The following is a 17,001-nucleotide window of genomic DNA, read 5'->3' as shown; positions in this document are numbered from 1 at the left end:
TGTGTCCTGTCTAAGAAATATTTGCCTACCTCAAGATCACAAAGATTTTTCTCCCAGATTTATTTTAATCTTTGCTTTTGCATTTAGGTCTCTTTTGGGTTAATTTTGTGTATGGTGTGAGGTAGGCCTCTAGGTTCATTGATGATTTTCAACTTAATTGAAAGGCACAGGTGTACAAGTGAAAAGGCAGGGGAGGGTGATGTTAGTTTTCAATCATAAATTTACCATATATTTTGAGAATTTACTGGGTACCAGTCACTGTGCTAAGCTCTAGGGTTTCAAAATGGTGGCAATATGGATATGTCTCCTGCCTGTATGGAGTTTATTATCTGGAGAATAGACAGACACACATGAAGGAGTCACACAAATAAATATGAAAAGACTACTGTGGTAGGAATAGGAAATAGAGGTCCCTAGTGTCACATACAACTGAGAAGACTTTGCATGATGACATGAAGCCATCATGGTTGAGTTGAGATTTGAAGGAGAGATAGGTAACTAGGCAAATGGGTGGTGGTGGTGGAGAGTGCAAGGGCATCAGGCAGGGGAGGAAGATGGGCTGAAAGACCTGGGTGTGTTTATGTGTCTGGTTGGAGGTCCCAAATCTGAGGTTTTGTAGGCAGTGCTGAGAATTTTGCTTTGATCCTTAGAATAGTGGGAGGGCAATGAAGGGTTTGAAAGTGTGTGTCTGCATGTGCGTGTGTGTGTAAGTGTGCATTTTGCACACATTTCTCCTCTGCACAGGGAGGTCAGGCCAGAAGGTTGGCGTTGATGGGGGTGTGGTTCTTGGGGAGACTTTGTATTTTGCTGCAGGTGAACCCAGCCTTGGGACAGGAACCATGGTAGATGCAATTGCAGTGATGGCACCAAGGACAGATCCCCAGGCCCCACAGGGAACAAGGAGAGGAGGCACTGGGGCCATGTTCGACAGTTTGTGAAGCCTTTTTATACTCATCCTCTTACTTCACTGCACAACAATTTGATGAGAGAGTAATTATTGTTTATATTTCTTACAGTTTTCTACTTTCCGGAGAAGGAATCCGAGGATGAGAGAAGGTGGGCTGTGCTTGTGATTATTTAACCAGGCAGTGATGACACCAAGCTGTGGTCCCTGGTCTTCCCGCTCTAAAGGCCCCCTCTTCCTCCAACATAACCCATAACCAGGAATCGTGTTATGGGTTAGAAGCATTTTCCCAGGCTCTAAATTCTCCCTGGGCTCCTGCTGCGGGGCCATTCACTTGGTTCAGAGCAGCTGTTTAGACAACTGGGCCTGGCAGCTTAGGGCCCAACAACACTCTTGTGTGAAGACTGAAAACTCACCCAACGATTCTCAGTTGCTCTACACCCACCTGGGCAGACCCAGTCAGGAGCCTCCCAGAGGTGTGGTGGAGAGAGCCCCAGACTTAGAATTGGGCAGACCTGTGCCCCGATCCTGTGCTTCCACCTTGCAGCCATGGAGCTTAGGCAAAGCGCTTAGACTTTCTGGGCCTCAGTTTGCTTAATGTGTAGAGGGCAGACTATAGTAGCGTCTACATTACCAGGTAGTTGTGAGAAGAGAATGAAAGAGCTGTTTCAGGTGAAAATGCTATCCCTGTCTGGTTCATAGTAGGAGCTTAATAAATGTGAGTTGTTGTGGCAGCAGCATTGTTCTTATCATTTACTAGGGGGAAAAGGTTAGTTGTTCCGGTTGTGGTGCCATTATCATCATCATTACTAGGGGGAAACAGACACGTTGATTTATCCTGGAAAAGTTCTCTTTTCCTGCTGGCCAAACACCTGACTTGGAACGACACAGATCTCTGAGGGTGCTTGCAGTTCCACACCATCTGGCTGATTTGTGGTAATAATCTTTTATGTGCATGGAGCATTTTTTCCTTTGCAAAGCACCGTCACATCTCTTATTCCATTTAATCCCCAAACAACCCTCTGAGGTTGGCCGGGCAGGTGTGATTATCCCCGTTTTCTAGATGGAGACTTGTAAAACAAACACAATTTGCCCAAGATCACAAGGAAAGATGGTGATGAAAGGCAGGGTGAGAACTTGGCCACGTCTCCTAACTTATTCGTAGCAGTGTGGGCAAGAGGCATAGGCTGACTCTGCAGCATTCTTTAAGAAATAATTTCGACAGCCACCGTTTATTGAGCACCTACTGCATACTGGGCCTAAGGGTAGGGTAGGTGTGTCATGTATGTATTTGATCATTTAATCTCCTCACCAATCCCGTGGGGCTGATATTGTCCTCATTTTACTTATGAAGAGACTGAATCCCCCAGAGATTAGGTTAGTGGCCCAAGATCCCTGAGCAGGTGAGTGAGATTTGGGATTTCCATTTGAGCCAAGACAATGGCAAAATTGGCCCTCTCTTTACTCTCCTATTTGCCCCTGAAAAGAGAAGAGGATGACAAAAGGGTGAGCAGCAGAAACTGCCAGAATGGACATGAGTTTGAGGAGTTTCCTATTTCTAACTGGGCTAAATGAAACCTTTATCTTCATGACCGTTGCTATCATGGCTGGGTTGATGTCTGGGTATCTGTTTAGGAGCTAACAGGTTTAGTTTTATTGTTTTGTCAAAATACTACAGAAATCAATATATCTCCATAATTCAGTGTTATACCAAGAGGCATTTTTTTGCCATATATAGCAAAAATTGTATTATACTTTTGAGATCCTAGGTAATGATGACAAAGTGTTCTGTGTTCAATTCTAGCATTAATGTCTGGTTTGAACAAAGCTTGAAATATGATCTCAGAGCTAAGAGGCTTTAATATTAAGATCTTTAACTGTAATTTATGTGACAGAAGATAGGGTTTAGCATAATAAAATGTAATGGGCTCTTCAAATGAAGAGGACGAGAGACAATTGAAAACAAGGTAACAATGGTAAATTATAAATAACGGTAAATCTACCTTTATGTTGTTACTTCATTTATTTTTGATTTGTTAGATAGGCTCTATAATTTCTCATTTTCCATGTTTCAGAACAGGGCATTTCTCAAATGGTGCCTATTTGAAATGAGAGCCCAGAATCACCGTTAGCCTTAGCTTGCTATTTAAGCGGTAAGAACATTTCCATCACAGTTCGCGTTTTCCATTTATGCTAAGATTTGATCTGATTGATTCTATTGATCTCTTGTTCTCTCTTCCTTTGTCCCTTTTCCTTCTTGATATTTATGGGTTTATTTATATTTTTCAAATCAGCTTCTACATTTAAATGCCATGATGTAAATTTGTATGCAAGTTGTGTGAACATTAAGGAATTTAGGCCAAACTCTAGAAAATTAAATTCACAGAAAGAAGAGCAAACAAATTTGTTAACTGCAGGGATGCCAGCACTATTATTCCTATGTGTTCAATTTGGTTTTGAGCTTCCCAGATGCCAAGGGCATGATGGTTCATGGAATTTTTATTACACTGTAGAAAATAAGGTAGCAATTCTTTGAGAAAGAGAGAATTTCCTGGAACTTAACTTGTGAGATCTTGTGTAATAAACTTTTATTTTTTAGTCTCGCATTCTCAAAATTTGTTTGCTTCAAGATTTGGAAATAAACAGACAGAAGTGGTGTACAAAATTAAGAAAAGTCTTAATATGACGTTTGGCCTCCAGGGCTATGTTTTTTGTTGTTGTCATTTTTGGAAGAGCCTTGATTCAGTCAGTTTAGCAGCGATGAGCCCAGGCCCCCTGCCGCCAGCACTATGTAGAAGTCTGGCCCCCAGGATAGGAAAGACAGACGTGGAAGAGAACTCAAATTTACTTCCCGCTATTGCATTTGGTAAGGGCATTGGAACATATTCTGTACCATTTTTGAAGCATTCACTTTGACTTCAAAGTGATATAAGAGGAGTTAATTGGCCTGGATCTTCCCTCTCCTTCCCTCGGGGTTGAGATGGGTCTTGGCAGCACAGGTCAAATGTGAAGGTGTTTCTGTCTTGGACCAGTTGATGGACTTCCTGTGATGTCACCAAATGCATTCATGCTACCCACTCTTACATTGCACTTGCCTCCTGGGGATGACTTTTGCCTGAAGACCTCCCAAGCCCTACAGATCTGTGTTGGTTATAGTTTTCTCCATCTCTCCAGGCAGTGATTTTCTATTTTATTAAATAAAATAAAATAAAAATTAATTTGTTTTTAGAGACAGAGTTTGCTATGGTGCCCAGGCTGGTCTTGCACTCCTGAACTCAAGGGATCCTTCTGCCTCAGCCTCATGAGTAGCTGGGGTTATAGGCACAGGCCACCTAAGCAGTGACGGCTGAGATATAAATGTCTTGGGAAGGGTGGGGAATCTGCCATCAGACACTAATGGTGCTGGTAAAGTAGTTGGTGGGAACTACTTTACCAGGGCCATTTCCTCCCATGGTGGGAAGAACTTCGGGTGGGTGCTTTTAGGTCTTCCAAGTAGAAAAGGAATCTAATGCAGGGGTTTGGAGGTTCTTACGGTCAGCAGAAGCACTGGGAAGCAGCTGCTTGGTAGGTGATTCAGTGTCTCCCTCAAAAAGTGCCCATTGTGGGTCTCTGTAACCTCAGCAGGGCTGCCTTTGCACTTGCTTGTAGCTCCAAAGTGAGTGATTTAATCTCAGTCTCTAGATTTGATCTCTGTCCACCTATCTGCCTGCATCTGCCACCGGAAATCAATAAGGACTTCTCCCTTCTTTCCTCCTTCCAGATCTTACACGGCAAGTTCATTGGTTGACCCTAACCCAAAGGCACACAGGAACAGGGGTTCTGGGAAATGTGGCTTTTCCCTGCAGGGCAGAGGCATGGAAGGTGAGGCTGGGATGCTCAGGGGCCAGTGAGAGCCCAGGGCATTTCCTCATCTCTGTCCAGGGACTGTGGCCTTCCTCTCCTTCCCCCACTGCCACCAGCCCATGAGGGCCTGGTTATGGGTGCAGGGTAGAAGATCTGTGCTGGGTATGGCCATGCTCAAATTTCCACTCTCCTACCCGAGCCTTCTCCAGTTTCCTGGGTCTGGTTTTCTTTCCTCTCTTGAAGTCCTGGAGTGCTCTGGTGTCAGCTTTGGTGTCACTCTTAGGGGAATCTGACCCCTGAGACTGGGCAGGCCCCATTGTTTGCTCTTATGGGACCCCGTGTGTCTCCTTCACGGCACATATCCCATCTGCAGCTCAATGCTTATCTGTGGAAGGACTTGTTTACTGTTCTGGGTCCCTGCTTGGCTAAATTGCATGAGGTCAGGAATTGTGTCTTTCTTGTTCACATCTCTATTCCCAGAATTCCTCACAGTGTGGCCCTCAAAAAATATTGTTTGAATGGAGGGGTAAAGTCCGTTGTCCATTTTTTTTCCCAAAGCTAGATCACTGCTTAGGAAGTTTTGTAGGATAGTTTATGATGAAATTTAATAAGAATGGTTCATCATTTCTCCCTGGTGGTGAAGAACTCCACCATTTACAAATTGCTTTCTCTGTATTCATTCATTCAGTCATTCATGCATTCATCTAGGAAGTCTTTTTGAAATGTCTACCATGTACCCGACAGAGTAGGTCTGCTGTTTACTGAGTGATTTTACAAACTTAAGATAGGCTCAGCACCGTGGAGGGATGACTTATTTCTAAGTGGCTGAGAATCAACATATATCTACCTTATTACTCTGCCAAAGGCCCCAGCACTGGGCCTTTGGGTGCCTCAAGGAATATGTAAATGTAAACAAAATACGTGATGGTAGTAATTATTATCAGTTGTCCTGGTTATACCCTCTAAGTGATAGATTCATAGAAAATGAGTTTTAGGAATAGAGTCATCAGTAAAAACTGGTGATTAAAAGCAGGTATAATTATGATTTTTAGCGTCTTCGCTCCTCTTGGTACAAATGCAGTGTATTTAGAATTGACTTGTGCTTTTGAAAATATCAGCCTGCTGAAATCCCTTATTAGCAGGAACTCACTGTGGATTAAATGAAATTCTATAGCCTAAGGAAATGTATCTGTGGCTCAATAGTCTGGACACATGAGAAGTGTTACACAAGGGAATGTGATTTATGAAAAAGTTTTCTGACTTGGCTGCAGTTTTCCTTGAGTCCATAAATGCCAAAACGTTTAGGCAATAGTCTAAATATTTACCTGATGGGAGTGAACTGTCATAGTAAGGCTGGGTGTTGGAAAGCCACAAGCGGTGGGGCTGAAGGGGCGTCCTTGGCCCATGCTGCCCTACTGCTCTCTCTCAGGCCTCTCTTCCCGGCTCCTCTCCCTCCCACTCCTTCATCAGGCTGCTTTCTGGAGATCTCAGGCCTGTGTCAGCCCCACCTCTGCTGGGCAAAGCAAGTGAGGAGATGCTGCCTCTCAAAAGAGAGACCCAGCAGAGCCCTGAATCTTGCAGCTAGCTTGGCATGTTTTTAGTTCCAGGGTCCAATCAACACTAGGTCTCCCAGCTGTAAGAGAAGTCCCTGAGACACTTTTTGTGGCTTTGTTGCAAGGCTAAAAGGACAGTTGTGTGATCCCGATAGAAATGTCTGCAGGCTCGAGTCCAGTTGAGCCCTCAGCAGAAACTGGCAGTTGTATCACGGAGCTGTTTGCTCTGTGCTGTCACCCACTCTAGCCAGAGGCATCGGAAGGGGCAAATCTGCCCTAACTCCTCCTTGATCAATGCTGGCAAAGAGATGCCAACAGGGCGAGGCCAATCATGGTTCTCAAGATGGGGCCACCCTGGTCAAAAGTTCCTGGAGGCCTTATGTCCTGGGCTGGGGGCAGCATGAAGATCGATGCTGCACTGAAGGCACTGGCCGCTAGTATTCAGTAAAGAATGGGTTCCATCCTGGCTGGCTTGGGAAGTTTTGGACGTTTCCATGTAACAGTCATATTGAAGCTGGTTCACTGAGTTCTTCCTCTGTCTTTGAATTGCTGTTTTTTTTTCAGTTAAAAAAGGACAAGTAAACTGATGAGCTCTTGGGCGGCATTTGCTGTTCTCAGCCATGGGAGGTAGTGGTAAGCTGGGGCCACGTGGCATGCTGGGTGACTGCTGAATTCAGCCAAGGCCACGCGGAGCAGGAGGGGGCATGGCAGAGTCACACGTGTAGAAGGTGCCCACATGAGAAGGTGAGAATGGAAATGTTTCCTTGATGGGTTTGCACTGCTCCCTGGAAAGAGGAGACTTGCTGAGAGCAGCAAGGTGACAGCAAGGCTTCACAGCCGCAGCACACTGTCTGAATCAGTGCTTGCCCCTGTGGAGTTCTGTATGGATTTTATAACAAGCCTGTGACACTTGCACCATGTGCCTGCCATGGGCCACCATGGAGACCTGCCAAGTTCCCATGAGGAATTTGGGGTGTGAGGGCCTCCTGCTTTGGTGCCATCCCTAGTGATCTCTGCTTGGAGCTCATATTTCTGCCTTTACCTTTGAGTGGGACCACATACCTCCGCTTGCCCAAGGCTCCCTGTGCCTCCTGACTCTTCTCTGCTACCTGAAACCTTCTCGACTCCTCCCTCTCCCTCTACATTCCCCAGGGTCTTCAGGGTCAAGCTCAAGGTTTGCCTCACCCCCAAAACCCTCCTCAGCCACATTGCCTAATTTATTCCTTTTGCCCAAATTCTATACCTGAGATGAGACCGGATCATCTAAGCAGCCCCTGGGAGGCAGCCCAGGGCAATTAGAGCATTGTGTCTATGGAAACACACATAGTACTGGCATCCCCCCACCAAGCTCTGTACCCTGTGAAACCCTGGGCCCATGTCTATTTCCAGCCATCCCTGCTCCCAGGAATCACACCATTCCTCCACAGTTCAGATACCCAGGCTTGACCTTTACCCCAGCAATTCCACCCAGGTATTTCATAATGCTTTGCAACATGCAGGTGGCTTCTTAGGAGTAGGGGTATTTGCCAACAAACCAGCCACGAGCCTGCATCCAAAGAAAGCCTTCTACAGCCACATGAAGACAGTGTGATGCTCTTGATGCTTGGGAAGGCCTTGCAATGCACATGGGGGCAGTGATTGAAGGAGTCAAAGAGAATTTCATCTGCACACATGGCGGCGGCTAGCTGGCCAGTGTGCAAATCCAAAGACAAGTCTCTAGTCACACCTATGCTACCCAGCCCTTCTTTCCTCCCGTGATGGAGTTAACCCCTCCTTCCCCAGAGGTCCATAAAACAATAGGCTTTCCTAGATGTTCTCAAGAGCTCCTCTCCCCTCTACCTGAAGGCTCCCAGCCATGAGGAATTCCAGGGCTCAAAAAGGTCTGGAAATGCTCTGGGCAAGCCGACAGCAACCGATGTGAAAATAGGTGGTTCACTCGCACACTCAGCTCCCCATCTGGTACACTCTAGAAATAACTAGAGTTATTTCAAAAATCTGAGGGCAGCTTTTTTATACACAAGTTTCCTTATGTGGGGAAAATGTATGTGAATGACATTTGTTCTCATTGGGGTGGAATTGAAGATATCTTTAGGTGTCACTTAATAGTCAGTGCTGAAAGGGCCTTTTCACCCTTAGCTAATTTTTCTAGGATTTCTATGGGACCAAAGTGGGCAGGGGGACAAGTATATTTGGTTCTGGGGAGCTCTTATCTCCCAGCATCAACTTGCATTGACTCCTTTCAAGGTAGAAAACCCTCCAAGTCTGTTATTTCTAGAAGGAAGCCTTGCCTTTATCATCATCACCATCTCACTACCATAATCACCATCATTATCATTACCATCATCATCACCATTATCACCACCACTATCATCATTATCACCATCATCATCACCATTTTCACCATCATCATCATCACCACCATCACCACCACCACCATCATCATCATCCTCGTCGTCATCATCATCAACATCAACATCATCTTTTACTAAAGTGAGAGATAGGGCCAAGTCCATTGAACTGTGTACCTTTAATTCTGACAAGCCTTCCCTTCCTCTCACTTTCTCTAGCACTTTTCTGAGCTTCTGGTATAACAAGTTTTAGAATTTGATTACAGCACCATCTACTGGGTACTAGACTTCCCATTTTTCTAGGCCTTTCCTATACTTTGACGTTTGCTGCTGCTTTCTGTTTTTTCCTCTGCTCTCTCCTGCTTTTTACCCCATGAAAGTAACAATTGTTAGTTTGAAAAGGTTCCATCGATTAATTCATAAAAGTGAAGCTCTTCTAAAATGAGGAAAAGCTTACATCTGTTGCCAATAAATACAAAGACAATGGCTGATGCTTACCACGATGCATTTCGTATAATTATTTCCCACAATCAATAATCTCATCAGTAGGCTCAGTGATGGGGACATCACAGTAATGAATGGCTGGGTCCAGCGGCCATCAGAAGTGCTGTCCTTATCCCTGTCACCTATGAGCTTCCCAAGGGCATGACGGGAATCAGGGCTCTGCTTGGCCAAAGGATTAATCATAGTTATCCCCAACTCATATTCGTGTAATTTGCCTTCCTAATGCAGCCTGCCCCAAATTGATCAGCATGGATTTCTTGCTGCACAATAGGCCACTCTTGTGGTGTAGAGGAGAGTGAGAAGGGGAGAGTGAGAAGGACTCTGTGCACATGGCAGGGAAGGGACAAATTGGATTAGTCACGCTCAGGAAGTAACAAAACTGAATCACACCAGACCACTGCTGAAGCATGTTTCTGGAAGCCAGGCTAGAACTTCTGAGGACTTTGGGGAGGGAAGGAGAGATGGCTCCATGCACTCACAGTGCTCTTTAGGGGCCAGGCAGAGACGTGGGCCTCCCTGTCTCAGTCAGGGCCACAGGAGGAGCAAGGAGCAAGGACAGCAGGAAAAGGGACTTTCTTGTTGTGATCTTTTAATTCCCAGTTCCTAAAGGGCACGTACTGTGCTTTTCCAGAGACCTTTAAAAGAAAAGTCCCAGGATTTGGAACTCTGAGGTGCTGCCTACTATGGAATATGCAGGGATGGAGGCCATGGCTTCACAGTTGCAATTGAGTGGCTCAAATCAAATGCAAACCGCAGGATCCTTCCTTTTGCCATAGCAAAGGCTACTTAACCTCTCCATTTCTTTCACTCTAGATGTAGTTGTGATGGGTAGTAGGGAAAAGTCTCCATTCATGGAGTATTTCCTACTCTTAGACAGTGGTTCCCAAGTTTGGCCCTGGCTGGTCCATTCGGGGACTGGATCTTACTGTTCTCCACATACTCTGAACCTTTTCTCACCTCTGTGCCTTTGCATAGTCTGGTCCCTCTGCCTGGAATGCCTTTCTCTCCATTCTTTCCCTGTAAAACTCAGCTCAACTGGCAGCTTTGAAGTGAGACCCTCATTGTCTCCCAGCAATTAGTCTGATTTCTGCTGTATCTGGTTCGTCCCTGGGGTGTAGTGTGTGCCACCTTCCCTTTTAGTTACTTGTCTGGTGCCTTCGTTCCTATTGAGCCAAGAGACAGGAGACCCCACCTCTTCTACCTTGGTGTCTGTACTAGTTTGTTCTAGCATTGCTACAAAGAAATACCTGAGACTGGGTAATTTACAAAGAAAAGAGGTTTAATTGGCCCACGATTCTGCAGGCTGTACAGGAAATGTGATTCTAGCATCTGCTTGGCTTCTGGGGAGGCCTCAGGAAACTTACATTCGTGGTGGAAGGGGAAGGGGGAGCCAGCACTTTACATGGCTGGAAGAAGAGGAAGAGAGAGAGGGAGGAGGCACCACACTTAACCAAATCTCAAGAGAACTCACTCACTATACCGTGCCAAGTGGGGATGGGGCTAAACCATTCACAAAAACTTCACCCCCATGATCCAGTCACCTCCCACCAGGCCTCCAACACTGGGGACTATAATTTGACATGTGATTTGGGTGGGGCCACAGATCTAAACCACATCAGTGTCTCTGTATCCTTGTAGCCTAGCACATAGTGCTCTCAATACCAGTTTGTTCATTCATTAGCTCACTTGTACTGAGTGTACTGAGCACTGGCTTGGTTCTTAATGCTGGCGACATGGTGATAAACAAACTGGTCTGCTTCTGTCCCTGTGCAGCACGCAATCTCATGGAGGAGGCAGACATTAGTTGAATAGCCCCACAGGTCTATTCAACAGGAGGATGAGGGCCTCAGAGACGTTCAGCAAGCACAATAGGAACTGACCTCGTATATCAGGGGAGGCTTCCTGAAGCAGGTGACCTTTGACCTGAAATCTGCAGGGTGGGGCAGAAGGACAGAATGAAGGTGGGTGAGACAGTGGGTAGGGAAAGTGTGTCAGCAAAGGGAAGGTCTTGCAGGAAGGGTCTGATCATGAAGATGTTTGGCAGGTATGGGTTGAGTTGCATCTCCCTAAAAACTGCTCAGTCCTGGTACCTGTGAATGCGAGCTCATTTGGAAATAGGGTCTTTGCAGATGTTATCAAGTGAAGATGAGGTCATATTGAAGTAGGTTGGGCCCTAAATCCTATATGACTTGTGTCCTTATAAGAAGAGTGGAGGGAGACACACAGGGAGGAGAATGCAATGTGAGGACACAGACACACGAGGGAGGTTGCCTTGCGACAGTGGAGGCAGAGAGGGAAGCACTGCAGCTGGAAGCCCAGAAACCCCAAGGGCTACCAGCCACCCCTGGAAGCCATGAGAGGCAAGAAAATGCCCCTCCAGCCTGCAGAGGGAGTGGGACAAAATGCACACCTTAATTTTGGACTTCTGGCCTCTGGATGGGGAGAGAATAAATTTCTGCTGTTTTAAGCCACTAGGTTTGTGGAGATTCGTTATGGCAGTTCTAGGGAATATAGAAATGGTAGGCTTGGGGAAATGAGAGTGTGGCACAGCGTGGCTGGTCTGAGGAGAGGGGAGGAGAGAGGAGAATGAGATGAGGCTGGCAGTGTGGGCAGCAGCCAGCATCCTGGGGGTGTGTTGGTTGTGTTCAGGATGTGCTTTTCATCCTAAGAGCAGTGCATTTTAGGAACACACCGTTCTCTGCTGCGGTATGGGGTGCCCTGGAGGCCAGGACTGAGAGCAGTGTGGATGGATCGGGGTGGCTGGTGATGTCCTAAACTAGGTGACAATGGAAGGAAGCTGAGGGATGGGAGAGATAAATGGTAAATTGTTGAATTTGGAATAAGTAAGGGAATGAGTGGGACCATGCCACCTACAGAGGAAGAATGAAGACCGACTTTCAGGAGAAACTCCCTGCATTCTGGAGCAGAGGAGTGACCTTGGGACAGAAAAAGGGTTGTTACCTCTCTTCTATAACAAGGATGATTTAAGCATCATCATTATGGGTCCTGCCGTAAAGGTCCCCATAGCAACGTCATGCTATCTCATGAAAGCTGCCAAGAGGCTGCTGCTGTCCCCAGGCTACAGAAGGGACAGCCTTAGAGAGGTTCAGTAACTTCCCTCAGGTCCCCAGGGATGGCAAAGTGCCAGCACTAGAAACCAGTTCTCCGTGCTTCCTCAATGCCCGTCCAACTTTCTTCTCACCGCGCGACTATCAGACATCTCCTGTGTGTGCTCCCTGACTCCATCAGCACACACCAGCCAGGCCAGAGCCTACTGAAATGGTTCTCAATCTTTTTTCTCTTTTAAATGTTATTTTATTCTGTCACGTTATCTGCATCTTGCTTCTTTGTGGGGGTGGAAGAAGGGAGAGTTAAGTGAATGCAACAGATACACAACTAAAAGAAACAGAGGGAACAGAGGGCCACATCAGATAGCACTGCCTGCTGACAACACCTCTTGGAGTCAGCCGATGGCACCAGCACCTTCAGAACATGAAGTGTTTCTACAGAGGAGGCAACTGGTCTCCTGGGTGGAGCTTAATAGAGACTTCAGGTTTAAGATGATGGTGACATGGAAGTGTAGATCTGGTGCCTGGTGCTCAGTTAAAGATGAAACAGGACAGAAGCTTGGAGCATCTAGTATCAGTCTTGGGCTGTCTCACAAAATATCTTCCCCTTATGATGAAGAGGAGGATTCTGTAGCCTTCGGGGATAATGGAGGGACAGGAAGAGGCAGTGACCAGATCCATATTCCAATCTGGCTCTGCTGCACCCTTGCTGTGTCTTTGGCTTCTCTGGGCCTCAGTTTTTTCTTCTGTAAAATGAGGGATCGGATGAAATGACTTTATGTTCTACTCAAAAATGCAACAATCATAATCTTATTCTTAACATATCATTAAGACATAAAATTAGAGTTTATGTATTCCCTGCAAGTTTGAGTTGTCTTGAATCCACAGCAACAGAGCTCACCACTGCCCTCTTAGTTCTGTCTTTGGCCTTAAGCTCTCAAATGAAATGCAATTCTTGGATTCAAATGCTATCAGTAGGTCAAGTTTTTTTTTTTGTTTGTTTTTTTCTAGTGTGATTGTCAAAGGGAAAGGGAAGGAGCTGCTGCTGTTTGTGACGTTCCTATATCACGTCATGTCCTGTGCAGGCCCAGGGTTGCTGACAACCCTTCCGGTCCTTGTTTTCCTTTATTTCTGTTGTGCTATACCACCAGCCCACTGATGGTATTTCTGTTGCTCCATCCCACCAATCCCACTAAATGACAAAAGCTAACAAAATGCATTTTGTGGAGGTGGGTGTATCCTCTAGAAAATCTAGTAGTGTAATGGCCAAGGGAATTTGTTGCCAAATTTCCTTCTAAAGGGGTTGATTTTCCTACTTAACAAACCACCCTAAAACTCAGTGGCTTAAAAGAAAAATCATTTATTCTCCTGGGCCTTCAGGTTGGCTGGAGATCTGATCATGGCTGGGCTCATTTGTGTGTCTGGGAATCTGCCAGGGATCAGACCATCTAGGCTGGGCTCAGCAGGGTTGGTTCATCTCGGCTCCATGTGCCTCTCATCCTCCTGGGGTCACTGGGCTAACCTGGGCATGTTCTTATGGTCATGGCAGAGGCCCAAATGGGAGAGCCCAACTGCATAAGCACTTTACAAATGATTGGCTACATCATATCCACTCACTCTGTCAGCCACAGCAAGTCACATGGTCACCCCAAAGGCAAGGATAGGGAGGTATCCTCTGCCTCTTTAGTGCGGGAAACTGCAAAGTCATGTGGCAAAGGGTGTGGACACAGGGAGGAACTAAGAAGCAGGGCCCTTAATGCACTTTGTATTTTTACAAATCACATGTGCATACTGATACTATCTCTCTTTCATATTTGTACTTCCCTTCTCCCAGTGACAACTGTGCTTCTCATCTACATCAATCTAGTTGCTCATCCTCAAGGTACCCAAAATAGTGTCAGAATTACTATCCCAAGAGCACTACCACCAACAAACTCACTAAGTTAAAGTGCAAGATTTTTTTGTAGCTATTCTTATCCCTTTTTTATTTTTATTTTTTTTCTTTTATTTTTTTTTTATTATTATACTTTAGGTTTTAGGGTACATGTGCACAATGTGCAGGTTTGTTACATATGTATCCATATGCCATGTTGTTTTGCTACACCCATTAACTCATCATTTAGCATTAGGTATATCTCCTAATGCTGTCCCTCCCCTCTCCCCCCACCCCACAACAGTCCCCGGAGTGTGATGTTCCCCTTCCTGTGTCCATGAGTTCTCATTGTTCAATTCCCACCTATGAGTGAGAACATGCGGTGTTTGGTTTTTTGTCCTTGTGATAGTTTACTGAGAATGATGTTTTCCAGTTTCATCCATGTCTCTACAAAGGACACGAACTCATCATTTTTTATGGCTGCATAGTATTCCATGGTGTATATGTGCCACATTTTCTTAATCCAGTCTATCGTTGTTGGACATTTGGGTTGGTTCCAACTCTTTGCTATTGTGAATAGTGCCGCAATAAATATACGTGTGCATGTGTCTTTATAGCACCATGATTTATAGTCCTTTGGGTATATACCCAGTAATGGGATGGCTGGGTCAAATGGTATTTCTAGTTCTAGATCCCTGAGGAATCACCACATTGACTTCCACAATGGTTGAACTAGTTTACAGTCCCACCAACAGTGTAAAAGTGTTCCTATTTCTCCACATCCTCTCCAGCACCTGTTGTTTCCTGACTTTTTAATGATGGCCATTCTAACTGGTGTGAGATGGTATCTCACTGTGGTTTTGATTTGCATTTCTCTGATGGCCAGTGATGATGAGCATTTTTTCATGTGTTTTTTGGCTGCATAAATGTCTTCTTTTGAGAAGTGTCTGTTCATGTCCTTCACCCACTTTTTGATGGGGTTGTTTGTTTTTTTCTTGTAAATTTGTTTGAGTTCATTGTAGATTCTGGATATTAGCCCTTTGTCAGATGAGTAGGTTGCAAAAATTTTCTCCCATTCTGTAGGTTGCCTGTTCACTCTGATGGTAGTTTCTTTTGCTGTGCAGAAGCTCTTTAGTTTAATGAGATCCCATTTGTCAATTTTGGCTTTTGTTGCCATTGCTTTTGGTGTTTTAGACATGAAGTCCTTGCTCATGCCTATGTCCTGAATGGTATTGCCTAGGTTTTTTTCTAGGGTTTTAATGGTTTTAGGTCTAACATGTAAGTCTTTAATCCATCTTGAATTAATTTTTGTATAATGTGTAAGGAAGGGATCCAGTTTCAGCTTTCTACATATGGCTAGCCAGTTTTCCCAGCACCATTTATTAAATAGGGAATCCTTTCCCCATTTCTTCTTTTTGTCAGGTTTGTCAAAGATCAGATAGTTGTAGATATGCAGCATTATTTCTGAGGGCTCTGTTCTGTTCCATTGATCTATGTCTCTGTTGTGGTACCAGTACCATGCTGTTTTGGTTACTGTAGCCTTGTAGTGTAGTTTGAAGTCAGGTAGCGTGATGCCTCCAGCTTTGTTCTTTTGGCTTAGAATTGACTTGGCGATGCGGGCTCTTTTTTGTTTCCATATGAACTTTAAAGTAGTTTTTTCCAATTCTGTGAAGAAAGTCATTGGTAGCTTGATGGGGATGGCATTGAATCTATAAATTACCTTGGGCAGTATGGCCATTTTCACGATATTGATTCTTCCAACCCATGAGCATGGCATGTTCTTCCATTTGTTTGTATCCTCTTTTATTTCATTGAGCAGTGGTTTGTAGTTCTCCTTGAAGAGGTCCTTCACATTCCTTGTAAGTTGGATTCCTAGGTATTTTATTCTCTTTGAAGCAATTGTGAATGGGAGTTCACTCATGATTTGGCTCTCTGTTTGTCTGTGATTGGTGTACAAGAATGGTTGTGATTTTTGTACATTGATTTTGTATCCTGAGACTTTGCTGAAGTTGCTAATCAGCTTAAGGAGATTTTGGGCTGAGACGATGGGGTTTTCTAGATATACAATCATGTCATCTGCAAACAGGGACAATTTGACTTCCTCTTTTCCTAATTGAATACTCTTTATTTCCTTCTGCCTGATTGCTCTGGCCAGAACTTCCAGCACTATGTTGAATAGGGTGGTGAGAGAGGGCATCCCTGTCTTGTGCCAGTTTTCAAAGGGAGTGCTTCCAGTTTTTGCCCATTCAGTATGATATTGGCTGTGGGCTTGTCATAGATAGCTCTTATTATTTTGAGATATGTCCCATCAATACCTAATTGATTGAGAGTTTTTAGCATGAAGGGTTGTTGAATTTTGTCAAAGGCCTTTTCTGCATCTATTGAGATAATCATGTGGTTTTTGTCTTTGGTTCTGTTTATATGCTGGATTACATTTATTGATTTGCGTATGTTGAACCAGCCTTGCATCCCAGGGATGAAGCCCACTTGATCATGGTGTATAAGCTTTTTGATGTGCTGCTGGATTCATTTTGCCAGTATTTTATTGAGGATTTTTGCATCAATGTTCATCAAGGATATTGGTCTGAAATTCTCTTTTTTGGTTATGTCTCTGCCAGGCTTTGGTATCAGGATGATGCTGGCCTCATAAAATGTGTTAGGGAGGATTCCCTCTTTTTCTGTCAATTGGAATAGTTTCAGAAGGAATGGTACCAGTTCCTCCTGGTACCTCTGGTAGAATTCAGCTGTGAATCCATCAGGTCCTGGACTCTTTTTGGTTGGTAAGTTATTGATTATTGCCACAATTTCAGAGCCTGTTATTGGTCTATTCAGAGATTCAACTTCTTCCTGGTTTAGTCTTGGGAGGGTGTATGTGTCGAGGAATTTATCCATTTCTTCTAGATTTTCT

This window comes from Hylobates moloch, unplaced genomic scaffold, assembly GCF_009828535.3.
Source record: "Hylobates moloch isolate HMO894 unplaced genomic scaffold, HMol_V3 SCAFFOLD_3, whole genome shotgun sequence".
NCBI classification, from domain to species: Eukaryota; Metazoa; Chordata; class Mammalia; order Primates; family Hylobatidae; genus Hylobates; species Hylobates moloch.
Note: the sequence above shows the minus strand (reverse complement) of the source record.